Raw genomic sequence first — 15293 nt, 5'->3', positions numbered from 1 at the left:
AAGGTTTATGTTCATGATGACGACTGTAAAGAAAATTGTGTAATTTCATACTGTATTAATGGTGATTATGTCAAACAAAAGTCATTTTTTGTCAGTGACACTGGAGAGAAATATGAAGTTACACCTCAGACTCAAGTACTGCTAACAAGTTTTCCATAGCACAAACACATCAGCCTTCTCAACTAAATGACATCTCTGTTACCATTTGATTTATGATGGCTTTAAAAAGAAGACTCTTCTACATACTGTATGTGCCCATGACCACAAAGTCCCTACAATCAAATTGATATTAATGTGCAAAAAGGATGCAACATCAGTGAATGTAATATAGTAGAGTAGATACTCAAATGAACTGAACAGGGCATATTACCAAGAAGCTGGAAAATGCAATGTCATAACTGAGAGAATGTCAAGTTTTTCCTTCTATGAAAAGTATAATTTATATTGGCTGTTTGTATTAATGCAGTAGTCTCTGCCTGTTGCTCTCCTGATCTGTTTAAGACACATGCCCAAGATGTTCAGTACTTACCTCCAGACTGCTGTCAATCCTGTTGTGAATAAGCCTGAAGTGAGTTTTTGGGGATTCCATTTGTGTAGAAACAAGCTTTTTTTTTATTTTGCTTACTGGCACAAAGTGAGGGCAAGAGAGCTGGTGAAAGAAATCTTAGGTGACAGAGTGTTCTGCGGCCTTCAGCAGATCTGTACTGTAAGCAGATCAATCCTGACAGACTGCAGAAGTTACAGGGTGTGCATTTTTCTTACTTTTTTTTGCTAAATAAACAAATAAATATATTTTAAAAATCTGAAATAGTTTTGATGGGACAGGAGCCAGCAGAATGGAAGAAAAAATATCAGCCAGAGCTGGTCGACTCAGCTTTGCCTGGCATTTTTGAATAAGCCATGAACAAAATGATATTCTTGGCTGGAGTTTCCTTTCTCGTTTTTTGTTTTATTTTATTTTTTTTTAAGGTAGCAGGCGCCTACCACACTTTGCACTTACTCGCCAGCTCCGACTGGTCCCAAGTGGCACATCGTTTGGTCTAGGGGAAAAACTAACAACGCCGCCCACCAGCCCCAAAGCCATCCTGAGGATTTGCTTCCCTAGCAGCAGCAGCAGCACTGCTGTGGCAGAACACTTTCCTCAGGAATAGCTTGCTCTTGATGAAATTGCTTAAATCTGTGCAAACAACTCGGTGGCAACACTCTAATTACCGGCTTATTGCAAATAGTTTCTTTTCTAAAATAAAAACAAACGAGCCAATAAAATGCTTCTTTTAAAAATAAAACAGGTAGAAAAGGAATATTGAACCATTACTGGGGAAATATTATTTATTTATAGGAAGGTTTCATGGAAAATGATAATTTACTCTCTGGGTGTGTGCATGTGTGCGTGTTTGTCATGATTTGCTGTGTGGTGGAAATAACTAGAGGAAATACTGTCGTGCAAGCTCAAGGTTTATTAAGGTAAAATCTGCTTTGAAACATTCATTCATTTTCAGAGTCTGCTTGTTTCCATTTCAGGGTCACAAGGTGCAGAAGCCTGGTAGCTCTGAATGTAACGCAGGGACAGACCCTGGATGAGTCGCCAGTCTGTTGTAAGTCATGCTGGACACCCACACTTATTATGGTTAATACAGACTTACCTAATATACAGTATCTACAGAGGTTTGTGGACACAAAGAGAACAGAAGGTGCTAAAGCTTGAAAATGAACTCAGGTTCCTGGATGTGTGTGGCTGGGTCTTAGCCGCAATGCCACTCAACCACCCGTACTCTAAAACAACAGACCTTATTTGAACATGAATGTTAAACCTCATTTCAATGTAGTTAAATAATATGTATATTAGTAATGTCCTTTTTAATTCTTATTAAAATTTTTTGCTGGACTTTCAAAGATTGTGATGAACAGGCAGACCCATTTCTGTGGATGGGTCTCAGTTGGCTGTGCCTGTCAAGTTGGACCACTAGGTCCATTCATTAATAATTTTTAAAGACCCTTTCATATAAAATATACAAACGTACTTGTAGATTCACAAAGAACTGAACAGGCAACCTTGTAGCAAGTAGGATGACATATCATACCCAACCTGGTTAATCAGCATTGACAGTAACTCGGCATTACCTTTGACAGGAGATTTATGTGTACATCCAAAGTCACCAATGTGGACCATTCATAATTACAAAGCACAGCGCATTAATTTCAAATGACATTATAGGTATTGAAAAATGCAGAACATTCCCAATGCTCCTTAACTACATGACTATCTGATGTTTCACAAGGAGTTCCCCATATTGGAAAAAGAATTCATCTATCAAGTGGTAGAATTGGGACTTGCATGACGAATGTACCAAACAGAGTCAGACTGAATAACATGTGCCAAGTTTGATCACTGTGGATGACCTGGGCATTGACAGTCCTAACCAAGTTGTACCGAAGGAGCTCCGTATGGGTCAAATTTTTACTTTGATCTCTTGATCTTTTTCCTTGCTTTCCAAAGTAAAGTTAACTTGAAGTTCAACATTAATTTGACATTAGGACTTTACCGTGTGGGTGCATGTCCTGCAGCTATCGCATTGTCCCTTTTGCTTTATACACACATTCTGTCTGGCTTGGTGATGCAGTATTCTGATGTCAAGTGTGTTACTACTATGGTCTGTAACATTTAAATAAAATTCAAAATCCTACAGTGTGTTTATTGACTGGTTTTATAATTTTTTGGTGACCTTGGCTTAATGATGTTGTTCTTCAATTAACTCTGTTGTGTAGCAGCTGAGCTCGGTTGATTTGAGCTCATCTGATGCGCAAAGTGACACTGACCACTCATTAAAAATCATCACTTCAAAACAGCACTTTATTGATTAGCATGTTAGCATTCACTTTATTTCACATTGGAAGTGCAAATTGAATATTGGCCACCCACAGAAATGCACAGGCATTTTGTTGAGGGAAATTCGGATGGTATAGCTGGGGTTGAAGGAAGGAAACTAAGAGTACACTTTGTGGTACAAACTGCTAACAGGAAACAAATACTCCTGCTTGGCAAATGGGGGCTTTGGCACCTAGAGAAGCCATTTGGTTCAAGTATAACAGTCCACTTGATAAAGATTTGAAAGCGATCTCATTATTGTAGTATTTTGCAAACTTCACCTATACCCATGCAGACTCTGCCAGTTTAAGGCACACACAATCATAGGACATTTTCACTATCATAGCCATATCAGGTTTGCTGCTTTGCATCCCTGTACTTGACCACTGTTGCTGTGGCTATTGCATTCCTGTGTCCACTCCTGGACTGGTCATCTTTAAGCATGATGAAAACATAATATTGCCCTGCTAGGTAGAATGAGTGTGCATGCAGAGGGCACCACCCTTCTGTTAAGCAGACTCACATACCAGGTTGTATCCTTTGGTTTACTTTTAGGTCTTTATGTTTCCACTCTTTGAAGAATGTACCAAATTTGCCAGGTTGAAGCTGAATTTCACCATCAGTCGTAATGCCTTTATACAAATGCCCCTAACTAAAAAGGTGGCCCAGACAGCATTCTGTACTTAGATTTTTAGCCATTTTCAGTACATGTCATGGACACCCTGGAAGTGCATGTAGACTTCCACAAAAAATGACTCCCAAGTGATCTCACACCATTGTCAGTCTTCCTTTATTAGTTGGGGCTATTCCAGGAGCTTTGTCACTTAAGAGAATCTTTCATCAATGGGTCTAATCACTGGAGCTCATCCGGGTCAGCATAAAAGGGACTGCCTCCCTCCAGAAGCTGAGCCAGAGTTTGGAGGAAGGAGACGAAGCTTGTGAGGAGGGGAGAGGAGGTTGAAAAGGAAAAGAGAAAGAGAAGGAGAAAGAGTGTTGGAGGAAGGCATTGTGGTGCTTTGGAGAAAATAAAGAAGTATTTTGGACATTCTGGTGTCTGTCTGTCTGTGTCCGGGGGTATGCTTTCCACACCTGATTATCAATAAGCTTACACCAATATCATACAACCTTCAGAATACAATTGTTTCATAGAAAGCCCAATTGAACTTTTCCTAACATCTCAGTTACAAACAAAAAAATATCCAAAGTATGCATATCTGTGGGTCACACGGAAAAATGATAATTTGGTAGTAAAGTCAATTCTGTACAGTACTGAATTTCTGAGATCTTAGCCGAAAACAGCTCTTATGTTTCAAGACGGTGAGCTGCAGTAAGAGGACTGGAATCACTGAATAATTTAAATTATTCACAAACACTATCTTGGTGCTCAATAATTTAGTCCATGCAAAAAAAAAACATGTCTGCATTGCTCTTTTTTATGAAGAATATGAGGATTTCCCAGTTGGTGAAAAAAATATCTGAATGGAAAAATACAACAAAATTATTTTGTGCTTTCATTGAAACACAACAACAAACGTAATCAGCAGGACACACATCCATTAATAATCTCTGTCACAGGCAAGCAGTTCGATCAAACCAGCCACTCTTAATTCCCAGCTTCGAAAGTCAGGTCATCTCAGGGTGTATAACTGCTGGAAGGGAAGTTGATTATGAATGTAACCATGTAACCATGTGCATCAGCACACTAAGCTCCATCACAGGCAAGAGGCACAATTGGCAGCTATCTGTTTAGCAGGCTGGTAGAAGCCAATGCTTGTAATTCTCAATGTCTTAAACATACTTCCCCACCATGTCATGTCCGGCTTCTGGGAGGTGGAGGTGACATACTGAGCGATCCCTCAGCAGCGCCGTGGGTTTTTGTGCCATTATAATACATTTTCCAACTCTTTGAGATACCTTGTTATTATCAAAAATATGTTATTTAGATTATTTTATGTTTTGTGATTTAAAGTAGAGTAATACTGCTTCACCATGATTTTATTAGAATATTTTAAATGATTCAATTTAAAATAAACAATAACACATTTTGCAGTTTTGCCAATATTTCCAAAAATGGGCATTTTTTAGAAAAAATTCTGACATACATACAAAATCATGTTACAAAAATCAAGAGGTGGGGTGTGAGTATTGTGAGCATAGTGGGATGTGGAGGGACTGATCTGTATATTTTTTAACAGTTGGTTGTTACCCAGCTTTCATGTTTTGTTTTGTTGTTTGCAATTTTCAGTAAACCTTTTTCCATAAAAACAATCATGTACTGGGAAGAAACTAATGCAAACATTGAAAAATAACACAAATGCTAGTCAGAAAGCTTATTTACAGTATATATGTTTAGAAAACAAGTTCACATACTACATCATCATTTTGTTCAGTTCCCACGTAGGTTAAAACAAGTACATTTTTCAATAAAGACCCACACCCTGCAGAGCTGCAGCAAAGAGTATCATATCTCAGTAGGATATTTGTCAAACTGCAATCGTGCTGCACAGTCTGAAATATTCTGAACCAAAGCAAAAACGCATCACCAACTAAAAGGTAGCATTTTCCGATCTTTTTGAAGTAGTTGCCGGATTTCAATCTTTGCATTTTTCTTCCATCACTTGGAGAAATACTACCATGTCACTTTTCTTTTTCTCGTGAGCAGTTCAGTAATGCAATCCTTACTAATATTATTATGTTCTTTCTGTAAATTTCCCAAGGGCCACAAAACTAAGGACAAACCTTGGCAGAATTCCAGCAGCTGACAACGGCTTTATTAGTCTGTTAATGTTCTATACTTTAAAAATAATATCAATATTATAATAGACATAAAATACGTGTCTCTTTGTGTGTTGTAAAAGAGATCTAATTTGAGTAAGATCTTTGGTATATTTGTTTTGCTCCAGCTAATATTTTGTTAAACTTTGTGGCTGAAGTGCTTTTGTAAAGTCCTGGTTGGCTAATTAATTATATCGATTAGGTGAGTGACAATGAAATGAGGCTTATTACGCTAAGGCAGCAGTGCTACAGAGGGAAGCATTTACATTTGCAAATACATCTTAAACAAGGGTGACAATTGAAAAAGCAAATAAAATGAAATAAAAGAACAAGTCTGTCAAGCTCACAGCTCCCAAAGATCAGATGTGACCCTTTAGTTTTTTTATGCTGGACCATATGTACTGCATATATAACTAGGAGCCTCCTCATTTATATGGTTATCTGGGAGCTTATTCGAGTGATGTTGACAGAAACCTGAATTTTATCAGCATGGAACCTAGGTCTTCTTTTAAGGCTAGGGTTCCCAAACTTGATCCAGACGTTTAATCTACAACTTTTCTTTAACATGCCAACCTTCTTAACCTCACAGCTTCTAGTCTTCTATTGCATGAAGGTTATAAATAAAACATAGGAATATTACCAAGTAGTCTTATGCTGTTTGATGCAGAAGCAACAATTTACAGCCCAATTATAAAATCTTCATTTTTTTCAGTTTATTTTTAAATTTTTCATCAGCAGATACACGGAACAAAGATATGAATTAGTAAAGGTGCAGGCTAACATTTCAAGGATAGAGAACTTTCATTAGGAACACCAAATGCAGTTCTAAGAACTAATTTCAGATAAATAAATGTCTTACAAAACATAATGTGCACTTCTGAGCCATTTCATTCCCTATTTTGATTTAAAATGACAAATAGAAATTGTTTTGTGTAATTGGTTGCAATAATGCTAAAGCCTGCAGCCATACAACCCTTCAGGACTGAGACCAGAAATACCTCCTCTAATAAAAAAAAAACAAAAAACTATTAAAGCTAATTCATCCCACCAGGTGGCAGTACAGAGCAGCAGCCTGTAATCTAGTCACAGTTGCACACTGAACATCCACAGGTAAGATGAGCTTCACCTGACCTAAAACAACCTTGAAGTGATCTTGGCCAGCTGTTGGTTACCATGAATGAAATATTTGGGAAGAAAGAGAGACAGAGAAACTTCAGGTTTAACAAAATCCTATCATTTATAGAGCACCTTTGCATTTGCAAGGCACTGTAAAAATATAGATCTTGTGAGAGGTAGCCCGAACACCATCAGACAGACACCGGCACTACTATAAAACACACATTTATTAAAGTCAATGTCCCCAACACAATCCCACACAACACACAGTGCTTCCGCACCATTCACCCTCACACGGGCCTTTTAACCACCGTGGGCCACCTTTCTTCCTCTCGCTGGAGCTTCGTCCTCCTCCAGCACCTGACTCTTGCTCCCCAACTGTAGGAAGGTGGCCCATTTTATAATCACCCGGATGTGCTCCAGGTGCTCGCTGATGTCCTTCCGGAGGCACTTTCTGGTGTGGCAGAAGTGCCGCATGAGCACCCGGAAGCACTCCGGGCGTCCCTGGAAGGTCCTCCATCCACCTTTCCAGGTGTGGCGGAAGTGCAGATCTCCCAGGCTCTATGAGGCTTGGGGCGCCCCCTGGAAGTGGCCACGGGTCCAACGGGTTTAAGCCTACACGTTCCGTCCCCGTGGTCCCCACACTATCCAGGGCGGTTGCCCCCTCGTGGCCCGGAGGATGTATAATCCGCCTTCAGGTCCTTCCAAGCTTCCCGGCTGGGTCTGGCCCCCAGTCTGTTGCCACAATCTATAGTACAATAAGCTATATGTGCAGTGGATTCAGAAAGCATTCAGATCCCTTCACTTTCTGTACATGTTTATGTTGTCCATTTATTTTTACTTGATAAATTTGACATTTTTGCCTGTCACTCTACACTCAATAACCCTTAATGACAAAGTGAAAACATGTTTTTGTGAAACATTTCAAAATATGTTAAAAATCAAAAACTGACATCTCTCGTTCATTTAAATGTTTAGATCCTTAATTCAGTACTTTGTAGAAGCTTCATTGGCAGCACTTACTACTTCAAGTATTCTTGGCTAAGTCTCCAAAAGCTTTGCACATCTGGATTTAGGCTGTTTAAATCCTATCAAGTTCTGTTAGATTGCATGGAAAGGGTCTGTAAAATGTTATCTTCAGGTCTCTCCACAGTTTAAGTCTGGGCTTTTGACTCGGCCACTCAGGGACAGTCAGAGACTTGTCTCAAAGCCATTCAAGTTTTGTGATACCTGCATCCTTGGATCATTGTCATGCTGAAGGACTCCAGTACTCTGAACAAATTTGCATTCTCGTGTGTGATAGTTTTGTATTTAGTGAGTGATATAATCTATCCTTGCATTTTCCTTTGCAGTTTGTATTATTGAATTCCTGAGGTGGCAATGATAGATTGTCTGTCTTGCTCTGTGAAGAGGATCACTTGCGTTCTATTTTATGTATTGTATCTACTCCGTTTTTTCACACCCATTGCATGCTCAACCTACCTGGAAATACTGTAGGTCTCTGTCTCTCTGAATTGCCTTTCCCAAGACTTCTTCCATTTTTTTCCCCTAGAAAGGTATTTTTTGGGAGCTTTTTCTTGCCTTCTTAGGGAGTCAAGGCTGAGAAGCTGTCAAAAAAGCAGTTCCTGTTAAAGCCCATTGATGCATTCCTTGTGTAATTTTGGGCTACACAAGAAATAAATTGTTGTTGTTGGAGAGTGAACTGCACCTGCACTCTGGAGCAGATTTTTTTTAAGGACCTTGCTGTATTTGGCTGCATTTATCCTCTCCTTGTTTCAGACCAGCTTGCCTGTCCCTGCTGCTGGGAACAGCCTCCATAGCATGATACTGCCACCACCATGTTTCACTGTGGGGATGGTATTAGGCAGGTGATGAGCAATGCCTGGTCTTTGCCAGACACAGAGTTTGGAATTCTGCGCAAAGAGTTCAGTTTTTGTCTTATAAGACTACAGAATCGTTCCCTCATTCTCTCAGAGTTCTTTATATGTCATTTTAAAGAGCGCTGTTTAAATGATCATTCTTTCAACAGGTTCTCCCATCTCAGTCGAGCACTTCTAAAGCTCTGTTAGAGTGACCATTAGGTTCTTGGTCACCTCCCTGACCAAGGCCCTTCTTGCCCAGTTGCTCATTTGGACTAGATGGCCAGCTCTACAAGGAGTCCTGGTAGTTCCAAACTTCTTTCATTTCACAAGTATTGAGGATACATAAAACTTTAGAAATGGTTTCATCCCATTACCCTGAGGTCTTCAGAGAGTTCCTTAGACTTCATGGCTTAGTTTTTGCAGTGTGGATTGTTGGACCTAATATACACAGGTACACATTTACTTTTCTTTTCTTTTTTTTTTTTATTTTATTGATTGTATTAAAATCAAATAACATTCCATATAAATAAATCAAGTTTTACAAAAATAGGTTTGAAATAAATCAACCCCCACTCCTGAAAAAGAGAGATAGGCCAGCAGAGTAAAACTTTAAACTAGTGAAAATAAGTAAATAGATAAATTAATAAATGAATAAAGATAAATGGAGTAAAAAAAAGAGGGAAGAAAATCGGCTTTCTCAATTTGAATGTTTATTGTAAAATGTTATTGATTAGATCCTACCAGGTTTTGAAAAAGTTTTGTACAGATCCTCTAAGTGAGAATTTGCCATTTCAAATACAGTAATCCCTCCTCCATCGCGGGGGTTGCGTTCCAGAGCCACCCGCGGAATAAGAAAATCCGCGAAGTAGAAACCATATGTTTATATGGTTATTTTTATATTGTCATGCTTGGGTCACAGATTTGCGCAGAAACACAGGAGGTTGTAGAGAGACAGGAACGTTATTCAAACACTACAAACAAACATTTGTCTCTTTTTCAAAAGTTTAAACTGTGCTCCATGACAAGACAGAGATGACAGTTCTGTCTCACAATTAAAAGAATGCAAACATACCTTCCTTTTCAAAGGAGTGCGTGTCAGGAGCACTGAATGTCAGAAAGTGAGAGAAAACCAAACAAATCAATAGGGCTGTTTGCCTTTTAAGTATGCGAAGCACCGCCGGTACAAAGCTGTTGAAGGCGGCAGCTCACACCCCCTCCGTCAGGAGCAGGGAGAGAGAGAGAGAGAGAGAGAGACAGAGGAAAACAAACAGTCAAAAATCAATACGTGCCCTTCAAGCTTTTAAGTATGCATGTCGCTTCACGAAGCAGCTGCACACAGAAGGTAGCAACTCTTTCAGCATTTTTAGACGAGCGTCCGTATCGTCTAGGTGTGCGAACAGCCCCCCTGCTCAATCCCCCTACGTCAGGATCAGAGAGAGTCAGCGCAAGAGAGAGAGAGAGAGAGAGAAACAAAAGTAAGTTGGGTAGCTTCTCAGCCATCTGCCAATAGCGTCCCTTGTATGAAATCAACTGGGCAAACCAACTGAGGAAGCATGTACCAGAAATTAAAAGACCCATTGTCCTCAGAAATCCGCGAACCAGCAAAAAATCCGCGATATATATTTAAATATGCTTACATATAAAATCCGCGATAGAGTGAAGCTGCGAAAGGCGAAGCGCGATATAGCGAGGGATCACTGTAGTATAAAACATCAGTTACCTACTGACTTAAAAGAGGAGAGTTACGATTCTTCCAGTTGACTAAGATAAGTCTATGTGCCAATAGTGTAGTAAAGGCAATTACAGTTTGTTTGTCCTTCTCCACTTTAAGCTTCTCTGGAAGTACCCCAAACACAGCTGTTAGTGGATTAGGAGGGATTGTGAAAGGCATTTAAAGATTTTGGTCCAGAATTATGTTAATTTGGTGCACACCCAAAACATATGGCCCAATGAGGCTGGAACTTGATTGCAGTGTTTGCAGGTTGGATCTTCCCCTGGAGACATTTTGGACAATTTAAAATGAAACAGATGTGCGCTCGATATATAATTTTAAGAAAAAAGGCAAACAGGATGCACCTGACCACAATTTGGATTGTCACAGCATAGCACTTTCTTAAATTTTCAAACATTTCTGATAATATGGTTTCACTTTGTCATTATAGGTCATGGAAGGTAGATTGATGGGCAAATTTATCCATTCAGAAATATTTTCATAATATTCAATTTCTTAATTATAAACTAGAAACTTCCAGATTTTGTGCTTTAAGTTAATTATACCAGAACAGTTAACAGCAGACGAGGTTCAAAACTGGAAATGTGCTTGTCAGGAATGAAATAGATTTATTTTAAAATAATTGTAGTGAGAAGTCAAGCAAATTGACACCTTTTATTGGCTAACTAAAAAGATTACAATATGCACTATTTCGAGGCAACTCAAAGAACTGAAGAAGGGGCCTGAGTTGGTTCAAATGCTTGCATATTGTAATCTTTTTAGTTAGCCAAATAAAGGTGTCATTTTACTTGACTTCTCACTACATTCATAATGGCTAACACGGTACTACACCCTAGTAACTTGTGGAAGATCAGCCTCGACACAGATAGACACAGACTCCAGATGTCAAAAAGCACACATGTTTTAATCCTGGGCACACAACACAACACAATACTGAGACCAATACAGCTCACAGTCCTGTAGACCTCCTTTTCATTTGTCGCCTCTACTCCTCCTGTCGCAAGCTCCATCCTCTTCCACCCGACTCTGGCTCTCCGAATGGAGTGAGGTGACCCCTTTAATGGCACACCTGGATGTGCTCCAGGTGCTCCCTGATGATCTTCCGGCAGCACTTCCTGGTGTGGCAGAAGTGCTGCCCTGACACCCGGAAGCACTCCGGGCGTATCTGGTTCCTGTTCCGGCAGCACATCTTGGTGTTGTAGAAGTGCTGCAGTCCATGGCTCAGGAACCATCCAGGCGCCCCCTGGTGGCAGCCATGGACCCCCACAGGGATGAGCATCCCAGCTCTGTATCCGTGGCCCTGATGGAATCCAGGGAGGCTGCTCTCTGGCTTCCAGGGGAATATATTGCCCCTCTCCCTGTCCTTACCTGTTCCAGGCATCCCAGTGGGGCAAGGTCCCTGGTCGTCTGCCACATACTATAGACATTTTAAAATACAGTGGAACCTCAGTTCACGACCATAATTCGTTCCAAACCTCTGGTCGTAAACCGATTTGGTCGTGAACCGAAGCAATTTCCCCCATAGGATTGTATGTAAATACAATTAATCCGTTCCAGACCGTATGAACTGTATGTAAATATATTTTTTTTAAAGATTTTTAAGCACAAATATAGTTAATTACACCATAGAATGCACAGTGTAATAGTAAAGTAATGTAAAAACATTGAATAACACTGACACAAACACCCAGGATCCCTGCTCAGCTGCACGCGCAGGCTCTCTCTCTCTCAGCAGCACACAAGCCTCCCCCCCTCAGCAAGACGGCGAGCCCCCTCCCCCTCTGTCTCTCAGAAGCACACGAGCCCTCTCTGTCTCTGTAACATTGCAGCAGTTTGCGCTATAGCCTTACAATCCGATCGTTGTATACACACTTTTTTTTTAAATGAGTTTTAAGCACAGGGTAAAAAAAAGGAACATTTGAACAAATCCGAACTTTATTTAAAAGCCAACCAAGACAGTAACATTGCAGGAGTTCACGCTAATAGCATTACAGCCCAATCGCTGTAAACACTCTTTTTAAATGAGTTTTAAGCACAGGGGGAAAAAAGGAACATTTCAACAAATCCGAACTTTATTTAAAAGCCAACCAAGACAGTAACATTGCAGGAGTTCACGCTAATAGCATTACAGCCCGATCGCTGTAAACACTCTTATTTAAATGAGTTTTAAGCACATGAAAAAAAATAAACATTTGAAAAAAAGAGAAAAGTAACATTGCAACACTTTCTTCTCACCACTCTTCACTTGCTTAGAAGCCATGGTTAACTGCAAAAGCACACGAAATACTGTAGAGCACAAAGAGTTCACAGGTAAAGCAGGCACGTCTGACTGAGAACAATGAACAGGGAGAGGCTGAACACGTGCTTAAATAGAGTAATCAGCGCGCACGAACCGGAAGGGAAATGAAATAGAGCACAAAAAGTTCACAGCGAAAGCACGCACGCACGTGCAAGCATGCACGTCTGACCGAGAACAATGCAACAGGTGCGGAAATCATCGGTGCGCACAAACCAAAAGGGAAACTGGCTTGTTCGTATACCGAGTGTGTGGTCGTGAACCGAGGCAAAAGTTTGGCGAACGTTTTGGTCATAAACCGAGTTGTACGTGTCCCGAGACGTTCGTGAACCGAGGTTCCACTGTATTGTATTAAATCTGTTAAATTCAGTTACAGCATAAAATGTTGATGGTGATGGTGATGGTGAAAGGCTGCATTTGCAAAATGAAAGAAACAGGTAAACATTACTCACACACCGAAAAAAAAGAAAAGACGGTTAGAGCCACAACAATTTGGCTGTCTAGCCTTCACTACACGCTAGATGAAAGCTACATGGCTGAAAGGTATCTCTAACCTTCATTTATTTTATTTTACTATTGAATACTCCTTACCAGATTTTCCAAAAAATGTTGAGTGCGATAATCATGATCAATGGCTAAAAACCTACACAGGAGAAAGGACTGTTCAAGTCAGAATCAGAATAGAACCTTTCAGCAGTAAGCTCCCACTTAAAAGTATTTCCCTTCTGTAATCTGCTGATAGAATGAGGCCCAGGGATTAATCTGAGTGTTGTGAGTTCACCATAAAGTAACTTTTGATGGCATCAACTATGAGAGATATTGTAGGCTGCTATATTGACTGGATACTTCATATTGTGACCAGCTTGTTACTCCACTGTTAAGTGCTTAGGCTTCAGCAACAAATATAAACTCTAGATCCTGAGCTGATGGATGGAAAATTTCATGTGGTGGTTGTAAGTTCAAGAACTAATGAGATTCCGTACTGTTCAAATCAGACTCCAGAGACAATAATAAAATGTAACTCCTTCTTTTGGCCGAACAGCCTACTTAAACCCTCACTATTTATGAAAAGACTACACAAATGAATATATGTAAAGTAGTTACAGTATTTTCACACCTGTTTCCCCTTTGGACTCACAGATTATTAAGTGGACTTCAAGCCATAGGGGTGGCCCTCACTTTCACTACTGCCATTGTGTGCGTGTCTATGTGATTTTTTTTTCTCATGAGGCTGTTCTAATTGGGGATCCTCGCATGCAAGCCCTAATTTTTGCCCAATTAAGCACGTTGCTAGTCTTACCCAACCTTGTTTTTCTTTTAGCTTGCAGCAAGGAAAAATAAATCAAATTCATTTAAACTCATATTGAAAATGTATGACACAATTGTTTATTTGGTTTCAAACAATATTTATTTTAGTTTTCATTTCAACACTGAGGCCGCACTGGCTTGAGTCAGTGGGCTTAGAAGAGGGGTTTAAAGTGATCCTATCTGAAATGGCTGCTGAAATTTCCTTGGGCTGAGACACGACAGCACTTGATCTAAACAGACCTCCGTCTTTGAGTCCTCGAACCATGACCTTTCAGTATTTTTTCTGAGGGATTATCACAATTATACCACACGCCAAGTTCCTTAAGTGCTAATACTGTGCTGCTTAAGCAAGGCTTTAGAGCCTTAGAATGTTTTAAGTAAATTGGCCAAAACTATTTCAAATCTAGTTAAAAAAACTGTAAAACTAAATAAAGTGTGGCCAGATGGTCATATAGGTAGTAGCAAAGGCAATAGTTCAACATTGGACAGTTTTAGAAAACTCTGCACACAAAGGTCAAGCAGTAATATTTAATACAGTAAGTATACAATATGTCTGCTTAACAGTTGTGGTGAGACTCCTTTCTTGCTGCCCCAGATTTCATAATCATGTTGTAAGGGAGCAACATGAAATTCTTGGAGGAACTCAGCACCTCCCAGAGGAACTGCACTAGCTTGACAGCAGGTGGCCTTGATTTTTCTTTCAGTAGCAGCTCATTCAAATTTTATTGAAACTGATAAGTAAATTTGGCAGCCTTAGCCGCAACTGTGGCTAATATTCATGTACAGTCTGACCTAAAGAAATGATAGTATGAGCCTCTTGCATTTCTTCTAAAACTTTAAAGAACAATCGGTGAGCAGCCAGGTTAGTCTCTACTCCTCTATTTTAAAACATATATATTTAGCCCCCCACACCTGACCCAAATGCCTACAATATTTATGATATATAGCAGGCATCTGCTAAGTCTGCCGTGGAAGGTTGTAATGGCTGTAGGTTTTTGCTCTAACCCAGTTTCGTAATAAGAAGTCAATTATTGCTCTTGATGTACTTATTGCTCATGCAACATTTTTATGGTTCATTTCAGTTATTTTTCTTTTTTTTCTTGTTAAGATTTCACACCCATAGAATCATTGGCATTATGTTTACCCCCAGAAAAATAAGCAAAAAACATTGAACTTTTTTCAACAAGAAAATTTTTTTATTATATGTAATAGAAAAACATGAAAATACAAAAACATGAACATAAATACAGGTGGAAATGCATGTCTAGTGTCCACTAAATTAATTAAAAGTATACTCCACCCAAAATGTATACTGCTCAAACAAATTAAAGGAACACT

This window comes from Erpetoichthys calabaricus, chromosome 14, assembly GCF_900747795.2.
Source record: "Erpetoichthys calabaricus chromosome 14, fErpCal1.3, whole genome shotgun sequence".
NCBI lineage: Eukaryota > Metazoa > Chordata > Cladistia > Polypteriformes > Polypteridae > Erpetoichthys > Erpetoichthys calabaricus.
This window is presented reverse-complemented; position numbering follows the sequence as displayed.